The sequence below is a fragment of the Dioscorea cayenensis genome, unplaced genomic scaffold (genome assembly GCF_009730915.1).
Source record: "Dioscorea cayenensis subsp. rotundata cultivar TDr96_F1 unplaced genomic scaffold, TDr96_F1_v2_PseudoChromosome.rev07_lg8_w22 25.fasta BLBR01001114.1, whole genome shotgun sequence".
Taxonomy (NCBI): Eukaryota; Viridiplantae; Streptophyta; class Magnoliopsida; order Dioscoreales; family Dioscoreaceae; genus Dioscorea; species Dioscorea cayenensis.
The window spans coordinates 104,936-124,047 of NW_024087505.1; the positions used below are offsets into that span (position 1 = coordinate 104,936).

At 43.3% G+C, this 19,112-nt stretch overlaps 1 non-coding gene across 1 annotated transcript; it reads right to left on the bottom strand.

The window, feature by feature from the left end:
• Positions 1–6,953: 6,953 nt before the first annotated feature.
• Positions 6,954–7,060, bottom strand: LOC120255630. The gene has a single exon (XR_005535062.1). It is a non-coding gene; the product is annotated as a small nucleolar RNA R71 (small nucleolar RNA).
• Between the last annotated feature and the right edge of the window lie 12,052 nt (positions 7,061–19,112).

The following is a 19,112-nucleotide window of genomic DNA, read 5'->3' on the forward strand; positions in this document are numbered from 1 at the left end:
CATAATCTTCAGCCAAATGCACAATCTTCGCCAAGGAACGCACACTGTGGAGGAATACACCACTGAGTTCTATCAGTTGTTGGCTCGGAATGAAGTTCAAGAATCCACAGATCAGTTAGTGGCAAGGTATATTGGTGGCTTGCGCACTCAGATCCAGGAGACAGTCAACCTGTTCGATCCAGTCTCCATCTCGACGGCCCATCAGCAAGCACTAATTATTGAGCGACAGCAACGACGATCATCCTCTATTAGCTCGGGTGGGACTCCCAACAGTAGCAGACAGATCGGCACTAGCTCGAGAGGTGTGACTCGGGGAGCGGCTCCCACCGCTTGACCGGCGGATGTCACTGCTGTTAGAGGAGGCAGCAATAACAATATACAATGCTTTAGTTGTGGAGAGAGGGGTCACCGCCAAGCCGACTTTCGGAAAGGGGGCAAACGAGTTATGTTGGCGGAGGAGGAAGAAGACACAACGGAAGTACTTCCACCACTGTATGATGAGGGTGACCTCGATGAAGAGATAGTTGAGGGAGATGTGGGGACGGCTCTAGTTGTGCGCAGATCTTGCCTGACGCCTCGAGCTACGGAAGATGATTGGTTGCGAACCAATATCTTCCACTCCTCCTGTACTATTCCTGGTAAGGTATGTCAGTTCATAATTGATGCAGGTAGCTGTGAGAACATCATATCTGAAGAAGCTGTGCAGAAGCTCCGGATTTCCACCGAACAACATCTTGCACCGTACAAATTAGCATGGCTAAAGAGAGGAGGAGAGTTGACAGTATCTAAACGAGCTTTGGTTACATTCTCCATCTGCGTGAAGTACAGGGATGAAGCATGGTGTGATGTCGTGCCTATGGATGCGTGCCATTTATTGTTAGGAAGACCCTGGCAGTATGATCGGAGGGTTTTCCATGATGGGCGCGCGAACTCCTACAGTTTCACCTACGGAGGAGTAAAGTTGGTGCTAGTACCCAGCAAACCAATGGAGAATCCACCATCAACCAACATCAACCTGTTATCTTATGCTCCATTCGGAAGAAGTTGAAGGGGGCAGAAACGGTGTTCATCTTACTCGGTAAGGCAGTCACTGAAGGCTTGGAAGATGTAGAGATTCCAAAAGTTGTTCTTCCTCTTCTGGAGGAGTTTCGGGATATCTTGCCCGATGACCTACCGGAGGGCCTGCCACCTCTTCGAGACATCCAGCACCATGTAGATCTACAGCCAAGCTCTGTCCTACCTCACCGACCACATTACCGAATGAGTCCAAGGGAGCATGAGGAATTAAGGCGTCAAGTAGAGGAGCTGCTGGTGAAGGGGCACATCCGTGAAAGCATGAGCCCATGCGCAGGCCTAGCCTTGTTGACGCTAAAGAATGATGGCACTTGGCAGATGTGTGTCGATAGTCGAGTCATCAACAAAATTACTATCAGGTACCGGTTTCCTATCCCTCGCTTGGATGACTTGCTCGACCAGATTAGTGGTGTTACGGTGTTCACGCGATTGGACCTGAAGAACGGGTACCACCAAATACGCGTGCGGCCTGGTGACGAATGGAAGACCGCCTTCAAGACGCGTGAGGGACTATAGGAATGGATGGTGATGCCATTTGGTTTGTCCAACACAACTAGCACGTTTATGAGGGTCATGAATCAACTACCGCGACCCTTCATTGGCAAGTCAGTGGTCATATACTATTTGATTAATCCGGAGTTTATCTTGTACACAGATCATGCCGCCCTCCGACATATCCACCAGCAAGATAAGTTGTCCACACGCCATGGCCGGTGGATGAACTTTCTCGATGAGTTCACCTTTGTTGTCAAGCATAAAGCTGGCGTCTCTAACCGTGTGGCGGACGCGCTCAGTAGGCGTAGCAACCTTTTGGTCACAATTAGAGTCGAGGTACCCGGTTTTGACTCTTTTAGTGATTTATTTGCTACTGACCCATATTTTTCAGAGATTTTCTTGGATGTCCAAGCGGCAAAGCGAACGGATTTCGTGCTGTATGATGGGTACTTATTCCGGGGAAATCAGCCCTGTATTCTAGATTGCAGCCTACGGATGCAGATCATTAGGGAGTTGCATGGCGAAGGGCATGTGGGACGGGACCGAACACTCCACATGGTTCAGTCTTCTTACTTCTGGCCGGGCATGAGCAAGGAGGTGGAAAAATTTGTCCAGCAGTGCCGGATTTGCCAGATCTCTAAAGGGGGAGCCACCAACGCCGGCCTTTATATGCCGCTGCCGGTACCCTTACGGCCATGGACAGACATCAGCATGGACTTTGTACTTAGACTACCCCGTACCCAGCGTGGCAGTGATTCAATTTTTGTTGTGGTAGACCGCTTTTCCAAGATGGCGCACTTCATCCCCTACAAGAAAACTATCGATGCTGTCAATGTCTACCACCTCCATGGCCTTCCGTCCTCCATTGTCTCCGACAGAGATACACGGTTTCTTAGTCACTTTTGGTGAAGCCTATGGAAGATGTTGAATACGCAGCTTAACATGAGCAGTGCATATTATCCTCAGTCGGATGGGCAGACAGAAGTCGTCAACCACTCCCTCGGTAACTTGCTGCGTTGCCTTGTGGGAGACCATCCGAAAGGGTGGGACATGAAGTTGAATCAGGCAGAGTTCGCTCACAACCATGCTACCAACAGGAGTACAGCGTTCAGCCCATTTCAGGTGGTGTATTCGGCGCTTCCCCGTGGACCACTTGACCTCCTTCCTTTCTCGGCAAAGACTAAAGTCCATGGAAAGGCTGCTTATTTTGTCACGGGGTTACAAGACATTCAGAAGACCGTCTTTGACAATTTAACTTCCTCAAATGCATGTTACAAGAGGCATGCTGACCAACACCGTGCCATAGTGAGTTCGAGGTGGGTGACTTTGTGTGGGCTGTATTATCTGAAGAGTGTTTTTCTACTAGGGAGTATAGTAAGCTCAAGGCAAAAAAAATTGGGCCTGTCGAGATTATTGAGAAGATTAATTCCAATGCCTACCGGCTTCAACTACCTAGCCATATCCGAACTGCGGATGTCTTCAATATCAAACATTTGTTACCCTACTATGGAGACTCTTCAGATGATGAAAATTCGGGGTCGAATTCTATCCCGCCTGGGGAGAATGATGCGGGCCGTATTGAGGAGATGGCATGCGCGTTCATGCGGAAGTGGGACTCGAAGTAATTAGGGTATTTTAGTAATTCGCCGGGCGGTGGAGTTTTTGGGTTTCTTGGGCCTAGTCTGATGGGAAACGGACCAACGGACACAAGTCACAGTTTGCTGCGCAAACTTGTGAATCATGCATGATTTCGGCCAAATTCCATCGTTTAGGCCTCAAAAAACCAGATTTTGCTATTTATAGTAATAATTGATTTCACTATTCGTTTGGCTAGAAATCTCTGATTTGTAAGCAGTTTATGTCGTTAGCATTTATTTTTTTAACTCTTTTATTTCTTGACGGTATTTGAAAATTTACCATTTTTGGTATATTTTTGAATTATCTCCGTTTTAGGATTATTTTCATATCTTTGATTTTTCCTATTTAATGTAAACTTATGGGCGAGAGTAGGATCAGTTTTTGTAATAGTCATTCTCTTGAGTAATAAAATTTACTCTCTTTTTTTTTTCCAATTCCTGGCTATCTTTGATCAACAGGTTTTGAAGACTTGTACTGGGTATTCATGCGCGAATCAACAGTTCGAGTATACCGCTGCATCAGTCTCCCTTTATTTGTGAAGGTGAAAAGGGGAGTGTATGATTGTGTCCTCTGGATGAACACATTATTCATACTCCTCGCATAATTGTGCCGCCCCTGTTTTATCAGTTTCATGTACTAATTGCGTTCATTCCTTTTGTATATAATGCCAAAGAAACACACTATTTCTAGGCCATCCAAACATCCCCTAGTGTGACATCCACTCCTGGCACAAACTACAGACCTACATTCAACACTCTGGCGCACTAGGAGCACTACACACATTTATCCCGTCATCATTTTGGCAAATCTCGGGAAACTGTATGGGATGGTTCTTCGATAGAGCAGACCCAAGGAGGATGTTCATAGATTACTAATTATCGGGGCATAGCGACAGTTGTTTCAGATCACAGACAACATCTACGAGCAGTTGGTGCTTGAGGTGTTAGCTACATTTAGTTTCAAGTCTTTGGCTCGCTATAGCAGATGAGCCTCATAGAATTCTCAGTCTGGTTGGATTATATGATGCGAGTTCACCAAAACTCCCACATATGATGAGTTACTGACTTCCCGGCCTGCTAGGGAATTGGTAGAGGAGGCTTAGAAATGACTAAGCACTACACCGATTTATAATCCTTGTCGGACCAAGACCACTACACTCCATTCTCTGACACTTTGTTACATTCATTATGTGCTAAGTCACACAATTATTGGACGTGGCGACAGTAATGGGGTAGTCAATCAATGCGATTTTGATTTCGTATTGAGCATGGTGGATGGGTTTTACCTTCATTTAGGCTATTAGGTGAGTGTGTGGATTGCACATTAGGGGAGTAGCCCTTGCATCAGTGCCATGTTTGTCGGTCCCTACATCAGTCTTATCATCAGACATATGGGCATATTTCAGGGGGACTGATCAGATGAGGATTGTAGGGGGTTTTGCAGCGGTTTCAATCAGATGAGGATCAATCGTGTCATCAGCATGTTCAGAACGCTAGAAAGATTGAGTACCAAGTCTGGTAGTCCATTACTTCGACTGCTGCTGATAAGTGCTTGTGTAATAAGATCACAAAGTATTCATTTCTTATGATGAGCGTTATTTTTATCAGATTTTATAGCTAATACATGTGTATTTGTGTTCTTTTATGCATGCAGGGTTGTTAAGTAAGGAATGAAAGAAAGAAGCCAAAGTAGATTTTATAGCAAGGTACTGTAGCAATTTACTGTAGTAGTTATTATTCATAGCGAGCCGAAATTTAGATTTTTACAGATTCAAACGGGTGTGTGGAAATTCCACATGCTCGTGTGAATTCCCAATTCTAGCCATATTTAAATCCACAAGTTAGCCCGATTTCAGGATCCTTTTTTCCATGTTTTCTCTATCTTTTGAGAAGCTTGTGGCTAGGGTTTAGAAGGGCTTTGACAAAGCTGTTGGAGTGGTTCTACGGCTTCAACACCGCGTTTCTCTTGGAAGATAGTTATTGGAGGAGTTTTCGTCGGCGAGGTGTGCCCAAGGCTTGACAAGGGGACCTTTGAAGAAGACGAGGCTACTCCACAAAACCATTGACACCAATATTGAGGAGGTTTTACTATGCATTACATGTTTTACTTTCGATTCTATCATTGATTGTATCTTTCTCCATGGAGGGCTAAACCCCTAGTTGGTACTTGGATTTGTGAATTCTAGGATAGATTTGTTGCATTAACCTTTTATTATGCTTTCCTTAATTGATTTTTTAATTGAGTTCCAACCTTGAATGCATGCTGAATGATTTCTCCCTTAGAGTGACACTAGGGTTGAGAATCTATATTGGTTATCCTTGTGAGTGAGTGACATACCATGAGGGTTAGACAAATAAAGATTAGAGAGGGTCGAGAGGGTGAGTCGAGAGTTAGCAGAGCGCCCCCTTTTCCTCTCTGGTATGATTTATCCTACCTCCACGTTACAAGAGTTCTGTGCAGTCATAATAGAGTGAAGGGCAAAGGGATGAACTCCGCTGGCCTTAGTTGCGCAAGCAACAAAGTGAAGCGTTGAAGTGATTTTAGCACCTGGGCTTAATTGTGAGTAGGGGTCTTTTGCTAGACCAAATGGTTAGATCTACACATAGGAATAGGGTTTACCATTTGGAATCCCTAGAGCTTCTTGCAACTGTACACAGTGTGAGGTATTGTGATTGATTCATTTCTCCACCTGGCATAGTGTATAGTTAGTCACAGTTGACCTTAGGTTAGGGACCGTGTATTTTAGGATTTCCACGACTCATTAAGCATCAGATAGTAGGCCTAATAGTTTGTTTTGCACTTGAAGCAATAATCCTACAAGGAACAACATCCGAGTACTCCACTTTTATCGATTGCATACCCTCTCATCTCATTTCATCAGTGCAGTCTTTCTTATTTTCTTTAGCTTTGATTACATTCAGTTTTATTCACAACATCATCGTTTCATCTCCACTTAGTTAAGTAGCAATCTTGGTGTTTTTGTTCCTTATTCCCTATGGATACGATACCCCACTTACTTGCGATTTATTACTTTGACAAACCTGTGCACTTGCGGGTCACATTCAAGGGGTGTGTCAAGTTTTTGGTGACCTTGTCAAGGAATAGGCGTTTAGAGACACTTTGCACTTTGCTATTTTAGTTATTCAACATTCATTCTATTTTACATTTTTCTCATTCTATCATTGTTCTAATTTGTTTTCTTTCCTTATTTGCAGCATCAGGTTATGACCCGAGGGAACCCTTCAACATTGGTTGGAGGTGATCCTGATCTTGAACGTATACTCTGAAGAAGGGGTAAAGAACCTGTGCAAGAACCATCAAATCAAGGTGAGATAGAAGCTGAAAGGTTAGAAAATATGGTTAAACAGAATGAGCAACAGAGGACTTTGTCAGATTATGCCAGACCCGCAGTTCTAGTCACATAATTGAGTATTGTATGCCCTCTGATTACAGCTCCAAAATTTGAGCTAAAGCCAGCATTCACCCAAATGATACAGCAGTCGGCGCAGTTTAATAGTTTGGCTGATGAGGATCCAAACAATCACATTAAAACCTTCTTGGATGTTTGTGACATGCTGAAAATCAACGATGTTACAGATGATGCTATCAGATTGAGGGCTTTCCCATTCTCTCTAAAAGGAAGAGTGAAGTAGTGGCTTCATTCCTTACCATGAGAATCTATCACGACATGGAATGAAATTGTCAAAGTTTTCCTTGCAAGGTATTTCCCTCCGGGAAAGTAGGTAAAGCTTCATAATGAGATATCTTCATTTGTTCAAATGGAGCTTGAATACTTATTTAAGACTTGGGAGTGATTCAAGGACCTTTTCCGGAAGTGTCCTTAACACCGGTTCCTCGAATGGATGATTATTAAAACTTTCTACAATTGGTTGAACCCAAGTACAAGACAACTTCTAAATGCTGGTGCAAGAGGTACAATGGGGAACAACCCTGTAGAAGCCCGACAGTTGGTAATAGAAATGGCTATGAATAACTACTAATAGAATGCAAGAAAAAAGAAGATAGTGGCCGGACTCCATGAAATTGATGCGGTTACATCCTTGGCAGGCCAATTAAAGGCATTGAGCAAGAAATTGGATACATTGACTTTACCAAGGATAGCCGCAATCATAAGTTGTGATGGTTGTGGGGGTTCGCATATGCCATCTGACTGTCTTATTTTGATTGCTACTTCAGTTCCAACTGAATAAGTAGATTTTGTGGGTAATCCAGGAAGAGTGTAGGCAAACCCTTTTAGCAACACCTATAACCAAGGGTGGAGAAACTACCCCAATTTTTCATGCAGTAACCAAGGGCAACAAAAGCCCATGGCACCACCGGGTTTCCAACAACAACAAGCCATGAACATGGAGAATCGAGTTTCAGGCTTGGAAACCTGGATCACCGATCTAGAGAAAGCTTTGACCAGATTTGTGCAATCATCGGATACACGGTTTCAGTCAGTCAAAGCTATCCTTCGCAACCACACCGCTTCATTGTACAATCTATAGAATCAAGTAGGCCAAATTCCAAAGTCTCTATCGGACAGACTAGACTGAAAGCTTGCCTAGTAACATAGAGACCAATCCAAAAGAACATGTGAAAGCGATCACTTTGAGAAGGGGTCCTAAGGTCGAGGGTAGGCTTCCAAGTGAGAAGACCAATGTTGAAGCACCTGAGGTTGTGGAGGTTCAGGAAAAAGCAAACAAGGAGAAAGAGGTGGACCCCCCACCTTACAAGCCAAGAATCCCTTATCCTTCAAGATTGAATAACGACCAAAATGATGAGCAATACAAGAAGTTCTTGGGCCTATTCAAGCAATTACACATCAACATTCCTTTTGTGGGGCCATTTTGTCAAATGCCTCGGTATGCAAAAGTTTTGAAATATCTTTTGACCAACAAGAGGAAGTTAAGGGAGAGTGAATCAGTGATCTTAGATGCCTCTTGTTTGATGGTGTTGCAAAAGAATATGCCGAACAAGAATAAAGACCCAGGAAGCTTCATCATCCCGTGCAACATTGGTAACTTGGGTGAAAAGATGGCATTAGCAGATTTTGGGACCCGTATCAACATCATGCCATACTCTTTCTTTCAGAAGCTAGGCTTTGGTGAGCCTAGACCCACTCGGATAACATTACAATTGGTGGACCGAACGGTGAGGCATCTGACTAGCATCATTGAAGACGTTCTTGTCAAGGTTAACAAGTACATATTTCCCGTGGACTTAGTAGTATTAGATGTCGATGAGTTTGTAGATGTCCCTTTAATACTTGGGAGGCCATTTTTGCACACTTCCAAGGCACTTATCGACATGCACGGTGGGGAGTTGACATTGAGGGTTGGCGATGATAAGTTAATATACCGCCTCACTGAAGCCATGCAATATTCTCTTAACTTTGATGATACTCTTTATTTTCTTAACATTACCAATTGATAAGTGCTTGTGCGATATGAATGCGAAGTGTTTACTCCTTATGTTGAGCATTCTTTTCTCAGGTTTTTACATTAATATGTGTGTTTTTATGTTACTTTTATGCAGGTATGGTTGTGAGGCTGAGTATGAAGGAAATAGGCCAATGTGGATCATAATGCACCTATTTTGGAGGAGATCTTGCTAAGGTTCAAATGCGAAGACATATGACAGGTGTGAGATGCTAGAGTGTGTGCCAACCTCCTGGCATTCGAGTGAGCACATCCATTTGGAGGGGCACAAAAGGCGAGTCACAGTCGAGCATTCCGTCTTATGCATATAAGAACAAGAGCTCCACCAACATATATATCATTGAAGAAGCAAGTGATTCACGACGTGAACATGTGCCCGCTTTGTGTTACTCCCGATGAAAAGTATGGAATTGGGGACGTTATTCGAGTTGAAGAATGTAGCGAGCACTCGTAGTAACACTATAGCAGACTGCTCACAGTCCCGATCGAGAAATCGAGATAAGCAGAGATGGAAATTCCAGCGAGGCGCGTGTAGCGTCCCACGCCCGTGGAGTTGCCCGATTCCAGCTCTATTTAAAAGCCGATTCAGCCCCGATTTTTGGTATTCTTTTTCTCCATCTTTTTCCCCAACTTGGGAGAGGGCTTCGGCTAGGGTTTTGAGGGTTATTGGCTAGGGTTTTGGAGAGGTTCTACAGCTCCGACATCATGCGTCATTTGGAAGAAGGTTATTGGGAGAGCTTTCGTCGGCATCGATCCGGCGAGAGTGTATCCTAGGCTGGACAAATGATTCCTTACGACGAGTAGAGGACTCTCCACAAGACCATTGACTCGAACATCGAGGGAGTTTCTTTATGGATTCATTGCTTTTACATTCGATTTATTTGATTATACTTAGCTCCATGGAGAGCTAAACCCCTAGTGGGTACTTGAGTGATTGTGAACCCTAGGATGTATTCATTTCATTGAACTTCTTTATTATGCTTTCAATAAATTGATGCTTATTATCAGTTCCAACCTTGAATCCTAGATTGTATGAACATTTCCCCTAGAGTGACACTAGGGTCGAGAGTTCTTGTTGGTAACCTTGTCAGTGAGTGACACACCACGAGCGTTAGACAAAGCTAGGTTGGATAGGGTTGAGAGGGTGAGTCGAAAGGTACAGGAGCATCCCCTTTCCCCTCCGACGTGATAGATTCTACCTCCGTTCCTTGAGTTCTTTGCGGCCATAATAGAGTGAATGGTCTAAGGGATGAACCTCCGCTGGGCCTAGTTGCGCGTGCAATGGAGTGAAGCGTTGAGGGGATCTTAGTATCTAGGGCTTAATTGTGGCTAGGGACCTTCCGCCTGGACCAAAGGGTTAGGTCTATAATTAGGAAGCGATTTATCACTTGGAATCCCTAGAGCTCATTGCAACTTTATTCGAAAAGTCGAGGTTGAGAGGTTATTTTAATCTCTCCTCCGGGACATGAATAGAGTTAGGCATAGTTGACCTTAGATTTGGGACTATGTATGTAAGGATTTCCACGACTCACCATTGCATTGATTAGGAAGCATAATAGAGAGTTCTTGCACTTGAAGCGATTATCCTAGGTGAACCATCATCCCGAGTACCCCATCTTTATCGAGTTGCCTTACCTCCTCCTTACTTTTTGCTCTCTTACTTGTTGCTTTTTAATTGTTGAGAATTGAATCATTATCACACTTATCATTGTTGATACTCCACATAGCTAAGAATCAAATTAAGTGTCTTTACTCCCTACTCCCTCGTGGATTCGACCCCGCTCACCCCGGGATTATTACTTGACAAACTCGTGCACTTAGGGATATACGCAAGGAGATCTTGTCAAGTTTTTGGCACGGTTGCAGGGGAGCTAGGCGTTTAGAGATACTTTGCACTTTGTTTTCTTAGCTATTTTATCACACTCTCTATTTCATATCTTCTTATTCTATCATTGCTCTAATTTTTCCTTATTTCTTTTTGTTGCAGAAAATTATCAACATGTTTGAATCAGTTGATACTATCATGAGGATGGCTGAACACGTAGAGCAGAAAGTTCAAAGAGTTGCATGGAATGACATATCGTGTTATTCTTACCATGGACAATGTACAACTCAACACCCATTAGAAGAATCGGTTGAACAGTACATCGCCAGGATTTAAGGGCAAAGCTGTGTCTTAGATAATGTGATAAAGTAGTTTGAGGAATCTACTTCATTGTCAATGAGTGACCAGTTAGAGGAGAGTGTAGAAAGAATCCTTGCTAGGTTTGATTCTTCCTATCAAGATCAGAAGCAAGAACTCTTTTCAGTTGGAGTTGCTATTTCAAATTTGAAATTCTATGGAATGGACACGTTGATATCGATTGCAGATTGTAAAGAAATAGATTTTCAGGTGGAAAAGGAAGAGAGTAACTTTGAACAGGAGGCGAATGATTTCGAGGAGATTGATAAATTAAAGGAGGGTAGCTTGCAGCCATCAATTGTCGAACCACCATAACTTAAGCTTAAAACTCTTCCAGCACATTTGGAATATGCATTCCTAATAGAGGTCTCTAAACTCCCTGTAATCGTGGCGTCGAACTTATCTGCGGAACAAAAGGATAAGCTTGTTAGCATGTTGAAAAAGCACAAATCAGCCATCGCATGGAAGATCTCCGACATTAAGGGTATAAATCCATCATTCTGCACTCATAAGATCCCAATGGAGGATGACTATAAATCTGTGATCCAACCTCAGCGAAGATTGAACCCGAATATGAAGGAGGTTGTTAAGGTGGAGGTAATAAAACTTTTGGATGCAGGAATTATCTACCCCATATCCGACAGCAAGTGGGTGAGTCCGACTCAAGTTGTCCCGAAAAAAAGAGGAATAACAATAGTGAAGAATGAAAAGAATGAGTTAATCCCCATGAGGACAGTTATTAGTTGGCGAGTCTGCATTGATTATAGAAGGCTAAATGACGTCACTCGGAAAGATCACTTTCCTCTGCCATTCATTGACCAAATGTTGGAGCGACTAGCGGGGCATCATTTCTACTGTTTCCTTGATGGCATGTCAGGATACTTTCAAATTCCGATAGCCCCAGAAGATCAGGAGAAAACCACATTTACTTGCTTTTATGGAACCTTTGCTTATAGAAGAATGCCTTTCGGGTTGTGTAACGCCCCTACAACATTTCAGCGCTGCATGACGGCAATTTTTGACGACTTTCTCGAAGATATTATGGAAGTTTTCATGGATGATTTTTCAGTATTCGGGGGCTCTTTCGATGCTTGCTTAAACAATTTGGAAAGAGTATTAGTGAGATGTGAAGAGACAAATCTCGTCCTTAACTGGGAGAAGTGTCATTTTATGGTACAAGAAGGCATTGTCCTTGGACATAAGATTTCTAAGGCAGGTATGGAGGTGGATAAGGCGAAGATAGAGATAATTGACAAGCTTCCACCACCTACGAATGTAAAAGGGATCCGCAGTTTCTTGGGTCATGCAAGTTTTTATAGAAGATTTATTAAGGACTTTTTGAAAATCTCCCAACTATTGACCAAACTTTTGGAGAAGGATAACCCTTTTGACTTCGGAAACGACTGTCTGAATGCATTCAATGTATTGAAAGAGAAGTTAGTGCAAGAACCAATCCTAACAACACCGAAGTGGGGTAAGCCATTTGAAGTAATGTGTGATGCTAGTGATTATGCAGTGGGAGCGGTTTTGGGTCAGAGAAGAAATAAGCAATTTCAACTGATCTATTATGCTAGCAAGACTCTCACAAGTGCACAAGAGAATTACACCACTACTGAAAAGGAACTATTAGCAGTAGTGTATGCTTTTGATAAATTCAGACCATATCTCATCCTATCTAATGTCACCGTGTTCACAGATCATTCTGCACTCTGCTATCTAATGAACAAGACAGATGCGAAGCCAAGATTGATTCGGTGGATATTGTTGTTGCAAGAATTCGATATGGAAATCAAAGATAAAAAGGGGACAGAGAATTTGGTTGCCGATCATTTGTCGAGATTGGAGGGTTGTGAGGGGCAAGAACCGGCAAGCAAGGAAGTTAATGATTTCTTCCCTGAAGAACATCTGTATGTGGTACAGGAATCAGAATCAGAAGATACCCCATGGTTTGCAGATTTTGTAAATTATCTGTCAGGAAGGGTATTGAAGCAAGGTTTAAGCTTTCAGCAGAAGAAGAAATTTTTCAGTGACCTTAAGAATTTTTTTGGGAAGATCCGTACCTGTTCCATATTTGTGCAGATCAGGTGGTGCGAAGGTGTGTTTCTAGGGAGGAAGGGTTGAACATCATTGCGCATTGTCACTCAGGCCAGTGGAGAGGCACTATGCATTAAGTCGAATTGCAAAGAAGGTTCTAGCTGCTGGGTTCTATTGGCCGACCTTATTCCAAGATGTTCATCAGTTCTGTTTTCACGATGTGATAGTTGTCAAAGGGTCGGAAACTTATCACGAAAGGATGAGATGCCACAAAAACCCTATGCAATTTTTGAGAGGTGTTTGATGTATGGGGAATTGATTTTCATGGGACCATTTCCAAAGTCTAATGGCAATCAATACATTTTGGTAGCGATTGACTATGTTTCCAAATGGGTGGAAGCCCAGAGCTCTTCCAACTAATGATGCAAGAGCGTGGTGAAATTTCTTAAGAAGTTATTTGCTCGATTTCGAACTCCAAGAATTATCATTAGTGATCGGGGAACCCATTTTTGTAACACACAATTGGCAAAAGTGTTAAAGCGTTATGGGGTTCATCATCGTCTTGGGACTCCTTACCATCCACAAACGAGTGGGCAAGTGGAGGTTACAAAGCAGAGAGCTCAAAGAGAATCTTAACCAAAAGCGAGTGGAACAAGGTAAAGCGAGATTGAGTCCGAAAGGTTGGGACGACACGCTTTTGGCCTCATAGAGACGACATATAAAACACCAATAGGGACCACTCCCTATAATTTAGTATATGGAAAAATCTTGCCATTTACGGTGGAATTAGAGCACAAAGCGTATTGGGCAATTAAAGTGATGAATTCGACTTGCGCAAATCGGAGAGCAACGAATATTACATCTAAAACGAACTAGATGAATGGAAGATGAAGGCATATGAGAATGCAAGGATATATAAGGAAAGAATTCGGAAGTGGCATGACAAGCATATTAAAATTTCGAAGGACTTCAAAGCCGGCGATCAGGTGCTACTATTCAACTCCCGTCTACGTTTATTCCCAGGGAAACTTAAATCAAGGTGGTCTGGTCCGTATAACATAACCGAAGTTTCACCTCATGGAGCCATTGAGATTAGTCATCCAGAGAAGGGCACATTCAAGGTGAATGGATATAGGCTGAAACCATACTATGGCGGAGAAATTTGCAGTGACAATAGAGAAGTATTTTTTTCCTCCATGAACCTCGTGAGGTAAAAGCAAGGTATGTCAAGCTTAGTGACGTTAAACAAGCGCTTCTTGGGAGGCAACCAAAGCAATTTACTGCTTTTCTTATCTTTTAGTTTAGTTTGTTTGCATGAAATAAATTGTTAAGTGTTGGTGTCTTAATTTTTAGATGCTTATGTCTTTGCGATTTTTGTTGTGGGTTTTTAAAATTCATCGTGTGTTTTATGAGGAATTGGCAAAGTTTGGTCGTTTGGGGTCTATTTCGTGTTTTTCACTGGTAAAATTTTGCATAATAGAGGCGGGGTCCGAGTGTGTAAACATGTTCAGAGAATTTCTGCAGAGCTCGCAGATTTTTTTCTAAGTCATCCGAGAGAAAAACACAGCGGTGTGAAATTTCCACACGCCCGTGGGTGTATCTCGCGAGCTCATCCGGGGAAGGCACGGGGCGTGCGGTTGCCCCTGTGAGCGACCATGCAACGATCTGCGCCCGATGGGTAATTTTTCGCACCGGGCGTGTAAATTCCTGCAGAGTTGGGCGGATTATCCAGAGAGCACACAGGGGCGTGGACTCGCCCTTGTGAGCGACCTCGTGAACCACACACCGGCGTGGGTAATTTCCGCACGCCCGTGCGAGAATCTGCAGAGGAGTCCTCTCCATCCCGAGAAGATACAGGGGCGTGTAACCACCCCTGTGAGTTAGGCATATGAATGGCCACGGCCGTGTGGAAATTCCGCACGGGCGTGTATAATATTTTTCTTGAATATCCGGGCGAGGCCACGGGGCGTGCGTCTACCATCGTGAATCCTTCGTTTGAGGGCGCACGGGCGTGGGACGATTCCCCGCACGCCCGTGTGGATCTCCAGGAGTTAAAAGACCGTCCGCTCTCCCAATACAATAGTCACACCTTTCTCCTCAAATAACCCTAAGCCCCCCAAAGAGCATTTTTCGACATTCTCGTCCCCTCCTATTGTCGTCTTAGAGTCGATTGATTGAGCATTGTGTGGATTGTAGGGGTGTTTAAGTTCAGCTCATCGGTAGGCCTTGATTTCCTCTCTTCTTCAATTTCATTTGAATCTAACTAACTAGTCACGTTTGAAATGGATAATACACACCGTTTTCATGTTAAAATGGTTATGATTTGTTTTTAAGACAATCTGGAAGTGAGATAGAGAGTGTGGTATGGAGATTGGTTACAAGGGTCGTACGTTTTCCACGCCCCGTGGAAATTATCCACGCCCGTGTGGAATTTCTGCACGGACGTGTGTTGTATCTTCCTACAGTCTGAATGGAACTGATTGATGTTCTTTTTTCTAATACATGTTGGTATGGCCACCAAATCAAAGAAAGCAGTTGCTAAACATCCTCGAAAGCCTACCCCTGAGCCGGAAGTCATGGAATTCACACTGCCTGCGCATCAAGCTCGGTTTGAGCAGTTAAAGAAGCTTAAGTTTGGTCAAACGCGAATCCCGGATGTTGGGTTACTTTGGAAGGTGCAGCTAGTGGATGATATGGTCGACAGGTCGAGAAATTATTATTGGTCGATGAGTGGCACAAATTATTGAATATTCATGACCTTGCTATCCGCACACTCACTTTGGAGGTACTTGCTTCGTTTGAGTTCGACTGCTCTTATGCTCATTTTGATAGTGTCGGCGCTATTCAGTTCAGAGCTTTTGGGCAACATCATAGTATGAGTGTCATATAATTTTCCACTAGACTTGGTCTATATGATGAAGAGTATACTAAAACTGAGGAGTATGAGAATCTTCCAATTGACATGTCAGGTTTATCTCCCATTGAGGCGTATACATTATTATGTGGAAAGGGGTGATATGAACCAGGAGTGTCTAAGGCCTCATGTTTATCTCGACCTAGTTTTAGATATCTTCATGCCATCATAAGTAGGTCAGTGAATGGTCGCGGTGATAGCACGGGAGTCATCAACAAGCAAGAGCTTCTGTACTTGTACTCCATGGTTCGGAACGAACCAGTCCATCTGGGGCATATTTTAGCAGAGTATTTGAAGCATCAAGGACAATATCCTAGATTGGGTGTCATCTTCTCGGGTCCATATATTACCAGACTCATTGTGGGGATGGGTCTGAAGAGACAAAATCAGCGGAACTGAGAAGGCGATAATACCAGAACCACTTGGGTTAGAGACAATGAGGCTCATGAGGTTAGTCCGAAAATATTCAAATGGTGTTTATGTGCTGAATATACCATTCGAGGATGAAGCTGGGGCATCTTATTCCGCTCCCGAGCCCCAACCAGCACCGATGGAGACCGAGACACATCCAGTGGCAGAGGAACCACCCCCTGTGCGTATGATTTCACCATCTCGAGCCCATGATCGTTTTGAGAGGCTCGAAAGCGCCTTGGGAGTGATACGGGCAGAGGTGGCTGTGGTCCGAGCTGAGGTTGCCCAGATTAGGACTACGCAGGCTACTCAGTACACAGAGTTCATGGCGCGTTTCAACGTGTTACAGCAGATTTTAGAGTGAGACGTCGCCTCATCATTTAAATTGCGGCCGAGGACTCCTCAGGCCCCCTCAGTTACTCCAGCACCTCCATCCTCGACCCCAGCACCGGTGGACCCACCATGTGCGTCTCCAGCAGTAGCAGTAGCACAGGAGCCTGAGAGCAGCACCGACACTTGACTTCTCCTTTACTTTCTTGCATTTTATTTTATTTTTCTTGTTTTTAGACTTGTTCACTCAGAAAGGATTCCCCTTCTGAGTTTATTTTCATTTTCGCATCATCGAGTTGTATTCATTGCTTCATCTTTTATATACACTCGAGTTATTTTATCTTTATTGAGCTTCACTGAACCCCCTCGTGTATGCGTACAGGTGGTCTTGTCTTCTTGGGAATTGAGGCTTAGTCATGGGCACGGCGAAGGTGCTGAGGCACTTGGTCGTGTGAGCTTCACAACCCGTTGGAACACTACTCCCAACGAACTAGCTTTATCAAACGCAACACTAGGAGTCAGAGGAGTATTGTTTTGATTGCTTACCCCACATCTATTTTTGAATGATATATATATTTTGAGTGAGTTTGCATGTGCACATTAAGGACAATGTACAACTTAAGTGTGGGGGGGAGTTTCATAATGCGCACATCTTTTCTATTGTTCTTGATTGATATATGCTCACTTAGCCAATGACGGTTCACCTTAGTTGCAAGCATTGTATTCTTAAGTCTAGGAGAATTGTTAACATTGAATGTTTTCATGCTCTAGTTCTTGCTTGAATTTTTAGGAATTTTTGCCCGATTTACACTTAGTGCACTACTCACTCTTTGAAATCTATTGGAAACTCATGTTTGATGTTAAAGGGACTAGTTAGGTTTACTTCTTTTGCTAAATTTTGAAAAACAAAAACTGGAAAATGAAAAGAAGGAACAAAATAGTTTTATTTTTTATTTGTGTTTGTTGGGTGTAAAGAGCTACCACCTATGAAGCATGAAGCTACTCTCACAAGTCGGATACTAGTTATGCCCTAATGAGAGAAAGAGTTATCTCATAGGATGAGTGAAAGCTACCACTCTGGTAGAAAGAGCTACCACCTCGAAAGTGTGAAAGCCACCTTAGCGGCCGATTTGGAAAGGGCTACCTTAGAGGATGTGTGAAGCTACTACCATCTTTTAAAATTTTTATCACTTTTGTCGATAAATAAGTCCCTTGTACTTAGAACTTTGAGGAGTATAACTTGGGTTGTTTTGAGTGAGTTCACACACTTACACGAAATTCGGGTTTGTTGTCCTTTTTTATTTAAGTTTTTAGCTAGAGCATTGATTTTTCGTATTTAGTGTTGAAATTTTCCTTACTTGTAGAATACTTTCTCTGTATACCTTGGTGAACCTATGGCCAAGCACTTTCAATATTTTCTTCATTGATGCATAGAATGTCTTTAATGTTTGCTTGAGGACAAGCAAAAGCTTAAGTGTGGGGAAGTTTGATAAGTGCTTATGCGATATGAATGCGAAGTGTTCATTCCTTATGTTGAGCATTACTTTTCTCAGGTTTTTACATTAATATGTGTGTTTTTATGTTACTTTTATGCAAGTATGTTTGTGAGGATGAGTATGAAGGAAATAGGCCAATGTGGATTATAATGCACCTATTTTGGAGGAGATCATGATAAGGTTCAAACTCGAAGACATAGGGACGGTGTGAGATGCTAGAGTGTGTGCCAACCTCCCTCGCATTCAAGTGAGCACATCCATTTGGAGGGGCACAAAAGGCGATCACGATCGAGCATTCCGTCTTATGCATATAAGAACAAGAGCTCCACCAACATATATATCATTGAAGAAGCAAGTGATTCACGACGTGAGCGTGTGCCCGCTTTATGCTACCCCGATAAAAGTATGGAATTGGGACGTTATTCAGGTCGAAGAATGTAGCAGAGCAACGTAGCAACACCGTAGTAAGCATCGTGAGCGACCTTTGCTCACGCGGCTGAGAAATCAGATAAACAAAGAATCCACATGGGCGTGTGGAAATTATCCACGCCCATGTGGAAATTCCGCACGGGCGCGTGTAGCGTCCACGCCCGTGGAGTTGCCCGATTCCAGCCCTATTTAAAGCCGATTCAGCCCCGATTTTGGTATTCTTTTCTCCATCTTTTCCCCAACTTGAGAGAGGGCTTCGGCTAGGGTTTTGAGGGGTATTGGTTAGGGTTTTGGAGAGGTTCTATGGCTCTGACATCGGGCGTTATTTGGAAGAAGGTTATTGGGAGAGCTTTCGTCGGCATCGATCCGGCGAGGTGTATCCTAGGATGGACAAAGGATTCCTTGCGACGAGTAGAGGACTCTCCACAAGACCATTGACACGACCATCGAGGGGGTTTCTTTATGGATTTATTGCTTTTACATTCGATTTCTTTGATTGTACTTAGCTCCATGGAGAGCTAAACCCCTAGTGGGTACTTGGGTGATTGTGAACCCTAGGATGTATTCGTTTCATTGAACTTCTTTATTATGCTTTCAATAAATTAATGCTTATTGTGAGTTCCAACCTTGAATACTTGATTGTATGAACATTTCCCCTAGAGTGA